We start from the raw sequence: 12,891 nt of genomic DNA, 5'->3' as shown, positions 1-12,891 counted from the left end.
ACGGACGCCGAGACGAGTACGTGATACCACTGCCACCCTGTCTATCTTAGGGTTACGCGAGTCAGAGGCGGACGTCGTAACGCTAGCGACGACGGACGCTGAAACAAGCACACGACACCACTGCTACCCTGTCGTCCCGCGACGGCGGACGCCGAGACGAGCACGTGACACCAAATTGACGCAACAAATATTTTTGTTTTTCAAAAGTTGTTTGGAATTTCAAACATTACTGATGATTTCCTGGAAAATCAAAATTCCAAAAGTTGTTAGAATTTTTAATATATGTTAAAAATCCAGGAAATGTTGTTCGTAGTAGATTAATTAATTTGATCATGCTGTTTTGAACATTCCAGAGTCAACCAAAAAGTTATAGATCAATTCAATTGAGCATGCTATTTTTTTCTTTATAAAAATATCTTCATGGACAAAATTAATTAAAGGGAATAGAAGGATGGGTAATTTATTTTTCTGTGCAAAAGTACCAATTTTTTTGGTTGAAAGTCCTAGTTTATTTCAATTAAAAGTGGAATTTCCCACCCACTACTGTCCCTGAAAAACCGCTGGCCCAGAAAAGGAATGGGCGGAATAGGAAAATACAGGCCCGAAAGAAAAAAAAACGTGGAAAGGGAATAGAAGCTAGGGGAGGTATTTGGGCCAGCGCTGGGCCAAACTCAAGAAAGGGAATAGAGCGCGCTGGGCCAGGACCCTTCTCAGCAGCTTGTTCGAAGCGGTTCTCGGGAACTCGGGGACGACTTTGACGTAGCTCACCTGTCAGGACGAACAAGCAATCCCAATTCCCTCATTACATTACACATGTGTCCATCTGATCATCTGAACTGAACATCAGAAAAGAGAAGCTCTTACCTTGAAAAGGGGATTGAGGTTCCTCTGGATAGCTCTCTGGAACTTTGCCTTCAGAAGATTTGCATCGTATGTTGCGGATCCATCTTTCAGCACTGCCAAGATAGCCAGTTGTTCTGGTCCCCCGCCGGAAGGTTTGACGCTAACAGCTACTGTTTCTAGCAAACCCTCGTCGGCTCCATTACAAACCCGTTCAATCTCCACTGAACTTGTCTATTCAGAGAAGAGAAACAATGAATTGTTTTCATGAAATGCAAGGGATTGAAAACATTCAAAGGAGGAGGAGCTTCAACCTTAATCCCTCCGAGATTCATAGTGTCGTCTGCTCTGCCCTGTACGACATAGTAACCACCTACTGTCCTCTGGATTATATCTCCGTGTCGTCGGAGTTGCTGCAACACAAGTGCCGTTACAACGTGTTAACTTTTTCACCATTTTGGTTATTACTGATAACTTCTAATAGTATGTGGTTGGTTCAGAAAAGGGAATATTGACTAAGATGCTGCTTGTTTTTTCATAGTACACTTATCTTTGGAACTTATGTCAGAGCACAATAACATGTCAAATCACATATTTGCTTCTCTTCCTCTCGGTAGGGCTCCACCGGAAAAATTGGAGAGCATACTGTTTTTTAAAAGCATAACAAGTTTTTTTTTAGAAAAGGAGGATGACCCCCGGCCTCTGCATCTGGGAGATGCATACGGCCACTTTATTGATTATTCTCGAGAACCATACAAAGTATTACAACAATGTGTCTGAATCCACCATCTTGGCAACATGTGCCGCTACTCCTATCCAACATGATGAGGGGGTGCTAGCTGGGCCACTACCCAAACCACTCACCTAAGCCTAACATCAAAAGCCGGAAGCCGAAACTCATTCGGTAACCCCAGCCGAGCCACATACTGGGTCTGGGGCGCAATCCGGTCAGACGCACTCGTGTGTCGTCGCCGCCATCTTCCACAGGTCCGTCTTCAGAACAAATTGAGGCTTCTACCTTGTCTGGCCACTCTGCCATCGACGTCCCCATGATGCCAGACAGCTTCCTCCTCCTGCACGAGTCCATCTCCGCGCATCAGACGCCGAGTCTCCACAGCACCATGCCGCCGAGATCCGCCATCATCAATGTGAAAGATGAAGCACCGCTCCACCAAAGTCGCCGTCCTCTAGTCCCTCGAGCCCGTGTGCACCTCCAAGAATGACGCCCCCAGGGGGGAAGACGACACCAGAGAGCCGCCGCCATCCGATCTACTGATCTAGGGTTTCCCCCGGAGGTAGCAGAGAGTGGCCTTGAACATCTCCACGACGATGCCTTCAGGAAGGGGACGACGCAGACAACGTCGCCATCGCCGGCCTTGGCAATAGCCATAAGCAGGTTTTCACCCAGATCTGATCGAAGACCTCCATCTCTCGTGCACGGGTCGCCGCCATCCTTGCCGGGATCTGGAAGATCCCGCAAGCCAGATCTCAGTAGGGAGAAGCCCCCCCCCCCACCCACCGAGACCCGCCGGCCGAGCAGGGAAGCAGGGGCCGGCCCAGCCAAGCGGCAGCCGCCCCCAGCCCGCGCTGCCGCAGCCCTCGTCGCTGGCCACCGGATCTGACGACGCAGCCACTGCTGCCCCGCCGCCCCCAAGCCAGCACGCCCCGCCACCAGCTCCACGCAGTCGCCGCCGCGCTGTGACGCGCATCCGCCGCCGCGCCGCCCTGCGCCAGCGCCGCGCACCTCGCCTGACCCATGTGTCTCGCGCCACAGGGCCCCAGGGGAGGTGGGAGGGGAACCCCGCCGCCACCGACGCCAGCCGGGCTTCGCCCGGTGGCGCCCTCCGGCGGCGGCGGGGAGGGGGAGAGGCGGGGAGGAGGAGCTGGCGGGCGACGGCTAGGTTTTCGCCCTGCCGCCCGCGAGAGCGGCTCGGGCGACGGGCTCTCAGCCTTGGATAGGTTTAGCTCTCAAAAAAGCATAACAAGTTGACTACCGTGAACATCGAATATCTTCATAACAATTTTTGTCAAGCAGTTTAGATAAATGGCCAAAGCGAAGCAACCACATGGACTGATGTTAAAATTATGAAGATACGCTGTGTTCATATAGGAATCTAAATGGAGAACTGAGGTGAGAGACTCCATACGCGTCCTCTGTAAACGGGAATTCCATCGAAGTAAACCTTATCATGGTCAGCATTGAGAAGCCGATCGGTGGCACCAAAATATAAAGGGAAGAGACCCACTTCTCCAGAACAAGGTACATCATCAGGCTGTCATAGCAAACCTCAAATGGTTATGCTGCAAACGCAATCACCTAACATAGAAAATTCAACGGAGAATACTCATATATGGATTTCCCTGTTCATCGAGTATGACAAATCCAGTGGACATTGATGCACCACTGAAAGCTCCAAAAACTTGTGGCTGCAAAAGACTCCCTTGAATGAATGAGGATGCTAGCTCTGTGCCCCCACAACACTGGACAATGGGCTTGTAACAGGTACACGAAGATAGCCACAGATTATCATCAGTATCGGAAGCCGCCCCTGTTGTAGCAAGTACCCTGCAATTATAGAATTGTAGCTCCCTTCCATGAGCTTGTAATGAAGTTAAAATGCTTTCTAACAATGTAAGTAGAAACTCACCTAACTTTTTGGTCCAGTCTAGCCCTTTAGTATGATTCCCAGCCTTCCATGACTTCACCAAGCTAGGCACAGATCCTAATGCACTCACATGGGCATCCTGCAATTTATTTTGATGGACCCATGAAGCGCATGAGTAAGCGCTGTTTATATTTAGCTTCTAACATAAATATTCAGGTACTTTTTGATCCTGCCCGATTCATTCACAAAAAAGAGCTCTATGAACTATGATACTGCATACAGAAAAAACTAAAAAAGTGAACAAGGATGAATTGACTTCAGCAGTTTAAATCAAGAGATGTGCAAATTACGCCAAACCTGGACAAATTTGCAGAAACCACGTGCAAGTGGAGAACCATGATATAAAGCCAACGTCGCACCATTTAGAAAGCATGAGAACAACTGTATAGGTCCCATTACCCAACCCAGATTTGTAGGCAAGCAGCTAATGTCCTTTGGGCGAACATCCAAATTTGCCCAGGTATCAGCTCCACATCTGATGGGACAAAGTTGTGTCTATGGTATAGCTTTTGGCTCTCCTGCACCAGAATCAAATAAAACAGATCCAAATCATGCGTGAATTTGCGAAAACCAGATATGAAAGGAAATTGCATCAGAAACTCAGGGTAGTCTATACCAGTTGTTCCTGATGAAAACAGTATATTAATTAGGGCGTCTGCAGATTGATAAACTGGAGAGTACATGGGTGACCTGCAAATCCAAGACACATATGGCTGCCATGTTGGTCACATCACAATATCTCTGTTTTGCAATCTGGGTGTTTAATTTTTCATGAAAAAAGCATCTGAATTCTCACAGCTGTCTATTTCTGTCTGACATGGGAAGGATCAAATTTGTTACATACCTTCCTGCAGCACGAGAAAGAAAATCTTTCCAGGACATATCACCATTCCTTAGTGTAACTCCAAGAAAGTCTCCAGTTGCAGGAATTACAATAGCTTTACATGAAGTCCCTTTCATGACACAGCAGAAGAATTTGATGTATTTAAGTAAGTGCTGTGGTGGGAATTGGTCTGTTATAGTTGAGCAAATAAATTTACTGAAACATACTCCCTTCGTCCCAAAATAACTCTCTTAACTTTGTACTAACTTTAGTACAAAGTTGTACCAAGGTTGAGACACTTATTTTGGGACAGAGGGAGTATATATTAACTAAATAATTTGATCGATCAAATACCTGTAAAGAGGAAATTTCTTCCCTCCCCTAATTATGAAATCCTGAAATATCGTGAAATTAGTATGAGCACTACTATAGTACTAATATTCATGAGACGGGCTAGTTGCTACGGTCGAACCTGAGTAAAAACGGCCTTTGCTTTTGCCACCCTCATGCAAGTGCCTATCTCCTGAGGTGCAAAACTGTCTGCTATTGACACAACAACAAAGCCTCCAAGGATGATTGCCAAATAAATAATGACCGCATTGCATGTCATAGGCATGTCGATTGCAGTACGGTCCCCCTTTTGGAACATGGTATCAAGGGCATTTGCAACAGTCCTGAAAATACCAAAGCAACAAACCCATGATGATGAAAACCTCGAATAAAACAAAAGAAAATTAAAGGTTTCTGCATGCATGCCCCCAACTCTTAATTTGATAAGAGATGCATACATCACTTGGGTGCGAAGCTCCTTCAACGACGTACGGTTCACTGGATCATCGTCGAAGCCCTCATCCCTCCATACAATGGTCGTGCTTTCGTCTGTCCTGTTTTGGGAAGGCCGTGGTAGGAGACAACATTCAGCAATGTTGAGCACTGCACCTGGAAACCATGTTCCTCCCTTCTTTGACTTATCTGACGCATCTAGAATCGACATCGGTTCTTGCAGGAACTTGATGGAGAGCTCCTTCAGCACAATTTTCCAGTAGACCTATTGATCACCAAGGGGGTTAGTATGAAGAAATAAAACTTTAAAGTGACCTTCTAGCTTTACACTTATACTGTGGAGTAAATTCCAAATTTAGACAAAAAAAATTGACCTCCTGATTCTCAACAGCAAACTTGTGGAAGAGGCCAAAGCTTGAAACTGGATCCTTATATGATGCTCCTAATAACTTGGGTCCATTCTCTTCCATCACTCTCCCAAGATTTGTTTGGTTGCAGTCAATGCTGCAACAATCGCGATAACATGTTTGTAAAGTGTCACGAAGTAAAGTTTGTGTATATATTATACTCCCTCCGTTCCAAAATAGATGACTCAACTTTGTACTAAAGTTGGTATAAAGTTGAGTCGTCTATTTTGGAACAGAGGGAGTATATCATATACACCGATCATCCTATCACATAATAGTGTCAAATGATGTAAATCCACAGCCCAGTTATAAGCTACCTAGTATCAAAATAGTACTTTTGTTGTTAGGCTAAATGTTGGGTTAAATGGAACCAATCTCAAGCTGAACTAATTGGTGGAATTAGATGGTTGAAGTTTACATGGCTTGTTAGACTATGTATAGCTTCTGTACCTATGTACGTATTGTAACAGAACCATTATATATAATGAGATAAGCCACCCCTAGAGGGTTGTGCTGGTTCCCAAAACTTATTGTCTTACATGGTATCACGCTAGGTTACGATCGCTTCCGCTTCTAAACCCTAATACCCGCACCGCCGCCGCAGCCGCCGCCGCCTTCACCGCCGCCGCCGCGCCACCGATCGCGCCGCCGCCATGTCGAGCGCCGCCACCACCGGTTCCACTGCTGCGGGCTTCCTCCCGGCCTCTCTTGCGGCTCTGCTCAACCTCCCGCTCGATGCCGTCTCCGTTCCCGCTCCGATCGGGACAAGGAGCATCGGCTCCGTCTTCTCCACGCCGCCGGCGCCCTCGCTCGGGCGTGATCTCGTGGTCCACACCGCGGCGCCGCCGTCCGCTGCGGACTCCGCAGGCGTCGTCCCGCCGCTCCTGCCGCAAGCGGATCACACCGCCCCGCTGGCGGGGTTGGCGGCGTCCGCCCCGGCTGCGGGCCTTGCGGCGTCCGCACCGGCCGTGAGCTTTGCGGCGCCCGCCCTGGCTGCGGTCCCGCCTCCTCCCGCATCGGCTTCGGTGCCTCCGGCTGCCTCCATGGTGTTTGCACCCCAGGCAGCCTCCTCGATGGGATCGTCTTCGCCGCCGCCGTTTCACTTCGGTCATCTCATCACCATCAAGCTCTCCGCCGACAACTACATCTTCTGGCGTGCGCAGGTTCTCCCGCTCTTGGGGAGTCACTACCTGCTAGGCTACGTCGACGGATCGCTTCCCTGCCCACCCGCGCTGGTAGACAGCGTGCACGGTCCGGTCTACAATCCGGCCCATCGCGTCTGGACGGGGCAGGACCAGGCGAACCTCTCCTCCATCCAGGGGTCGCTCTCGCCGGCAGTTGCCGGCCTTGTTGTCTTCGCGAAGACGTCTCATGAGGCCTGGACCATCCTTGAGCGCACCTTTGCAGCGCAGTCCCAGGCTCGTGTCTCTGCACTCCGTCGTCAGCTTGGAGAGTGTCAGAAGCTTGACTCCACTGCCACTGAGTTCTACAACAAGGTCAAGGGCCTCGCCGACACATTGGCCTCCATTGGACAGCCCCTAACCGACTCCGAGTTCAACTCGTTTATTGTCAATGGTCTTGATGAGGAGTATGATGCCTTAGTCGAGATCATCAACGAGCGGGGCAACTCGACACCCATGCTGGCACACGAGGTTTTCTCTCGGCTCCTTCTCACTGAGCAACGGGTCGAGACTCGCCGCACCAGGGGCACTGGCTCCCTCTCGGCCAACGCCGCCACCAAGGGTGGCCGCTCTTCTTCATCACCCCGGTCTCCCTTGGGGCTGCCACCGTCGCCCGCCTCGGCCCCCCCACCTACTGCGACCTTACCGGGGGCTGGTGGTCCACGTGTGTGCCAGCTTTGTGGCCGCGATGGGCACTGGGCCTCCAAGTGTCATAAGCGCTTCCAGCGAAGCTTCCTTGGTCTTGGCAATGACGGCAAAGATACACGCAACAATGCCCGTCAGGTCGCCATGGCTGATCGTCCCTCGCCGCAGAAGCAACAGGGACACACTCAGTCCTACTCCATCGATCCACACTGGTACATGGACTCTGGGGCGACAGAGCATCTGACCAGCGAGATGGGGAAGCTTCACACTCGTGAACCCTATCATGGCTCCGACAAGATCCACACCGCCAATGGAGCAGGTATGCACATCTCTCATATTGGTCAAGCATCTCTTCTCACTAGACATGCCAATAGGAGTCTTCAGCTTCGCAATGTTCTTCGAGTTCCATCTGTGACCCGTAATCTTCTTTCAGTTCCTAAACTCACACGTGATAATAATGTGCTTTGTGAATTTCACCCTTTTGATCTTTTTATTAAGGATCGGGGCACGAGGGACATTCTTCTTAGTGGGCGGTTGTGCCAGGGCCTCTACCGTCTGGAGCATCCTGGCGTCGCCCGTGTTTTCAGTGGAGTTCGGGTCTCTCCGTCACAGTGGCATGCTCGTCTTGGTCACCCGGCCACACCTATTGTCCGTCATATTTTGCGTCGTCATGAGCTTCCTAGTTTGTCTAGTAATAAAGATGTAGCAGTGTGTGATGCTTGTCAGCAGGGGAAGAGTCATCAACTTCCTTTTTCGGAGTCCAGTCGTGAGGTGAAACATCCTTTAGAACTTGTGTTTTCAGATGTATGGGGTCCTGCTCAGACTTCTGTCAGTGGTCATAATTACTATATCAGTTTCGTTGATGCTTATAGTCGCTTTACCTGGCTTTACCTTATTAAACGCAAATCTGATGTGTTTGATATTTTTGTTCAGTTTCAAAAACATGTTGAACGTCTTCTCAAGCACAAAATTGTTCATGTCCAGTCGGACTGGGGGGGGCGAGTATCGCAACCTCAACTCCTTCTTTCAGTCGCTTGGGATAGCTCATCGTTTAGCATGTCCACATACACATCAGCAGAATGGTTCAGTCGAACGTAAGCATCGTCATATTGTTGAAGCTGGTCTTACTCTTTTGGCCCATGCATCTGTTCCGTTTCGGTTTTGGAGTGATGCTTTCACCACTGCATGCTTTCTCATCAACCGTACTCCCACTCGTGTTTTAAACATGAAGACTCCCATTGAGGTTCTCCTTAATGAACAACCTGATTATACCTTTTTCAAGGTATTTGGGTGTGCTTGCTGGCCGCATCTTCGTCCATATAATAAGCGCAAGCTTGAGTTTCGTTCTAAGAAGTGTGTTTTTCTTGGCTATAGCTCTCTTCATAAAGGTTACAAATGTCTTCATGTTCCCACTAATCGTGTCTATATATCTCGGGACGTCGTGTTTGATGAGCATGTTTTTCCCTTTGCCAAACTTCCTGTGTCCACTGTCGAACCACCATCTCTGCATTCATCCTCTGTTGCTTCTGACCAATTTGATGATGTTGCATACTCTCCTTTGCTGTTACCTAACCATGGTGCAGGAACCGGACGTGGGGCTCGTTTGGAGCTTTTGGAGGATTCACCATCATCATCACCGCCTTCTGATGGGCACGTTGATCGCCCTATGTTGCATGGCATCGATTTGCGTGCCCATGCATGGTCACCCGAAGAGCCCGTCGCGCCGAGCATCTCCACTGCTCGGTCCGTTACGCCAGCGACCGCCGAGTCTCCAGCGGCTCGGCCCTCTTCGCCAGCGGCCGCCGAGTCTTCAGCGGCTCGGCCTGTCACGCCGTCTTCGCCCGCGGCTCGGCCCGTCACGCCGTCTTCGCCTGCAGCTCGGGTCCGCGACGCTGTCCTCACGTCGCCTTCATCCGCGGATCGGCCCGCGACATCGGCCGCGCCACGGCCCACTATGCCGGGCTCGCCATCGGCCCGGTCTGTGACGCCGGCGTCGCCAGCTGCTTCGTCTGCTCTGCCGGTTTCGCCGGTGGGCCGACCTTCTTCGCCGACCGAGCCCGAGGCTACTGTGTCTGGCTCCTCGTCACCGGCTGACTCGTCAACGTCGCCGTCCTCCAGCCCGTTGCAGGCTGCTCCGTCGACCTCGGTGGTTCCTGTGTCCCGACCACATACACGCAGTCGCAGTGGCATTTTCAAACCTAAGGAACGTAAGGATGGTACGGTTGCTTGGTTGGCTGCTTGTTTGGCTGCTGCTGTTGCGGATCCATCTTCTGAGCCTCGCTCATATCAGGCTGCCCTGCGCATTCCACATTGGCGAGAGGCTATGGAGCAGGAGTTTCATGCTCTCCTTCGTAACAAGACATGGACTCTCGTTCCTCCACCACCACGGGTAAATATTATTGACTCAAAATGGGTATTCAAAGTGAAGAAGCATTCGGATGGATCTATTGAGCGTTACAAAGCGCGACTTGTTGCTCGCGGTTTTCGGCAGCGCCATGGTCTTGACTATGAGGACACCTTCAGTCCTGTCGTCAAGCCTACCACTATTCGGCTTCTTCTCTCCATTGCTGTTTCTCGTGGTTGGTCACTTCGTCAACTTGATGTGCAGAATGCTTTTCTACATGGTTTTTTGGAGGAAGAGGTTTATATGAAACAGCCGCCTGGTTTCTCTGATCCTGATCGTCCTGACTATATCTGTCGTCTCTCCAAAGCACTATATGGTTTGAAGCAAGCTCCTCGTGCCTGGCATGCCCGCCTTGCCTCTGCCCTTCGTGCTCATGGGTTTGTGCCGTCCACTGCTGACACTTCATTATTTCTTCTACAGAAGCCAGAAGTCACTATGTATCTTTTGGTATATGTCGATGATATTATCCTTGTCAGCTCTTCTCAGTATGCTGCTGATGCTCTTGTCTGCTCTCTTGGTGCTGATTTTGCGGTCAAAGATCTTGGGAAGCTTCACTACTTTCTTGGAGTTGAGGTCACTTCTCGTGCTACTGGTCTTGTCCTTACGCAGAAGAAGTACTCCTTGGAGTTGTTACAAAGAGCGGGCATGCTGAAGTGCAAACCGACCACCACACCCATGTCGTCTACTGACAAGATAACAGCTGTTGATGGTGAGCTTTTGTCTCCTGCGGATGCCACAGAGTACAGGAGCATTGTTGGTGGACTTCAGTACTTGACGATCACGAGACCAGATATCTCTTATGCTGTTAACAGGGTTTGTCAGTATCTTCAGGCTCCCAGAGATACTCATTGGGCTGCTGTTAAACGCATTCTTCGTTATGTTCAGTTCACCCTGACATTTGGTATGCATATTCGGCCGACTTCCTCTCGGGTCCTTTCGGCCTTCTCTGATGCAGATTGGGCTGGTAGCCCAGATGACAGGCGATCCACGGGGGGTTATGCAGTATTCTTTGGCCCTAATTTGATCGCCTGGAGTGCTCGGAAACAGGCTACTGTGTCACGTAGCAGTACTGAAGCTGAGTACAAGGCTGTGGCTAATGCTACTGCAGAGATTATTTGGGTGCGGTCTTTGCTTCAGGAGTTGGATTTGTCTCAACCACAGCCTCCTATTCTTTGGTGTGATAACATCGGTGCTACATACCTTTCTGCAAATCCAGTATTTCATGCCCAAACGAAACACATTGAAGTTGACTATCACTTTGTACGGGAACGTGTATCACAGAAGCAACTCCAGATCAAGTTTATCTCATCTAAGGATCAACTTGCAGACATCTTCACTAAGCCTTTACCACTGCCACAGTTTGAGGCTGGTAGGCGCAATCTTACCCTTCTCAGTTCTTTAGAAAGTGGCTAAGATTGAGGGAGGGTGTTAGACTATGTATAACTTCTGTACCTATGTACGTATTGTAACAGAACCATTATATATAATGAGATAAGCCACCCCTAGAGGGTTGTGCTGGTTCCCAAAACTTATTGTCTTACATGGCTTAATTAGACAAGCAGGTCACTTTCATCACTGATTAGCCATTGGTTGCTCCCAGCACCATCAAATGGATCAAACATTTGGCAACAATACGGCGAGAGTGGGGAGCCCTGTTCGGCTGTTTTAGAAAGAAGAAAAGAAAGAGGATGGCGCACGGCTAGACTTACGGCGACGGGAACCAGTAGGGCGGCGGGCCCCGGCCAGCGCGGTCCCAGCCGGCGTAGACGGAGTAGTACACGAGCTGGTGGAGCGCGTGCGGGTGGTCCGGCCTCAGCACCCCCGCCGCCACGACCGCCGCCCACGCGGCGGCCGCGTCGCCATGGCCACCAACCGCCAAACGGAGCGCGCCGAGGAAGGGCCCCGCGTCGGCCGCGGCGAGCCCGGCCGCCTCGATGTCGGACGCCCGGACCTCCCGCACGCTCCCCCTCGCGATCGCCGCCATGTGTCCAACGCGCGCTCGCTCGCTCTCGGCCAGCTGCCTCGCGCGCGAGTGGTATGGTCTACGGTGACACTCCGCTAATTTATGGGTGCGTGCATTTGGAGCTGGTTGGGCCGACAACGACGATGCGAATGAGGGAGAGAGATTTAAACGCAAGGTGGTGTTTGATGGAGTGGTTGTGGATTGCTGCGCGCGGCAGCATCGAAAGAGATGGCTGACGGCGGCGGCGGCTACGGCGAGGCGACTTGTTCAGAGGGCGGCAAAATTTAAATTCTTCATGCCAAAATTGCATAGGGCAGAGGCTATCTGCAGATGGAGACATACCGCGAAACCGGATTCTACCAGAATATGTATCCTTAAATACCATTTAGTATTTGATTAATTTCACTCATTTCTGTTGTGTTCTTTCCATTTTAGATAGGACCCACCCATCCACCCAATGGTTTTTAGATTGCTCGTGCGTTATAATGGGAGAAGAAAAATCATAATCTTCAGTGACCATGATCATATTTTGCTACATCACCGAGATACACTATCACTCTAAATTTCATGAAATCATGAACAATTTTTTAAACTCATAAATATTTTTCTAATTCATGAACACATTTACAGTTTTTCGAACATTTTTGAAATTCATGAACATTTTATACTATTTGCAAACATTTTTCAAAAATTGCGAACATTTTTAAACAATTTTGTTAAATCGATGAACAGTTCTAGAATGGACGAACATTGTTTTAGAAATTGGTGGAACATTTTAAAATTCATGAACATTTTTTTGATTTAGTTAACATTTTTTGAAATGCATGATCATTTTTTGAATCAGCGAACATTTTATGAATGAATAAACTATTTTGTAAGTCACGAGCATTTTTTTTAATTTTTAGGATATTTTTCCATTCATGAATATTTTTTGAATTTGCGAAAAAAATTTCAATTTCATTAACATTTTTTAATACACGAGCTTTTCTAAAATAATGAATGTTTTTTGATTTTTCACAAACATTTTTTTTCAAAATTTCAAACATTTTTTTGATTTTTCACAAACATTTTTTTCGAAATTTCAAACATTTTTTGAATAAGCAAACATTTTTATGTAAAATCATGAACTTTTATGATTTATTAAACGTTTTATGTCAAAATTCTTATTTTTAAATTTTC

The 12,891-nt window shown here is 48.9% G+C and overlaps 1 pseudogene; it reads right to left on the bottom strand.

Annotated features, from left to right (window-relative positions):
- The window catches only part of LOC123067438 (probable CoA ligase CCL12), a 124,333-nt pseudogene extending 112,600 nt beyond the window's left edge, over positions 1-11,733 (bottom strand).
- Between the last annotated feature and the right edge of the window lie 1,158 nt (positions 11,734-12,891).

The sequence above is a fragment of the Triticum aestivum genome, chromosome 3B (assembly GCF_018294505.1).
Source record: "Triticum aestivum cultivar Chinese Spring chromosome 3B, IWGSC CS RefSeq v2.1, whole genome shotgun sequence".
In the NCBI taxonomy this organism is placed as follows: domain Eukaryota; kingdom Viridiplantae; phylum Streptophyta; class Magnoliopsida; order Poales; family Poaceae; genus Triticum; species Triticum aestivum.
This window is presented reverse-complemented; position numbering and strand designations above follow the sequence as displayed.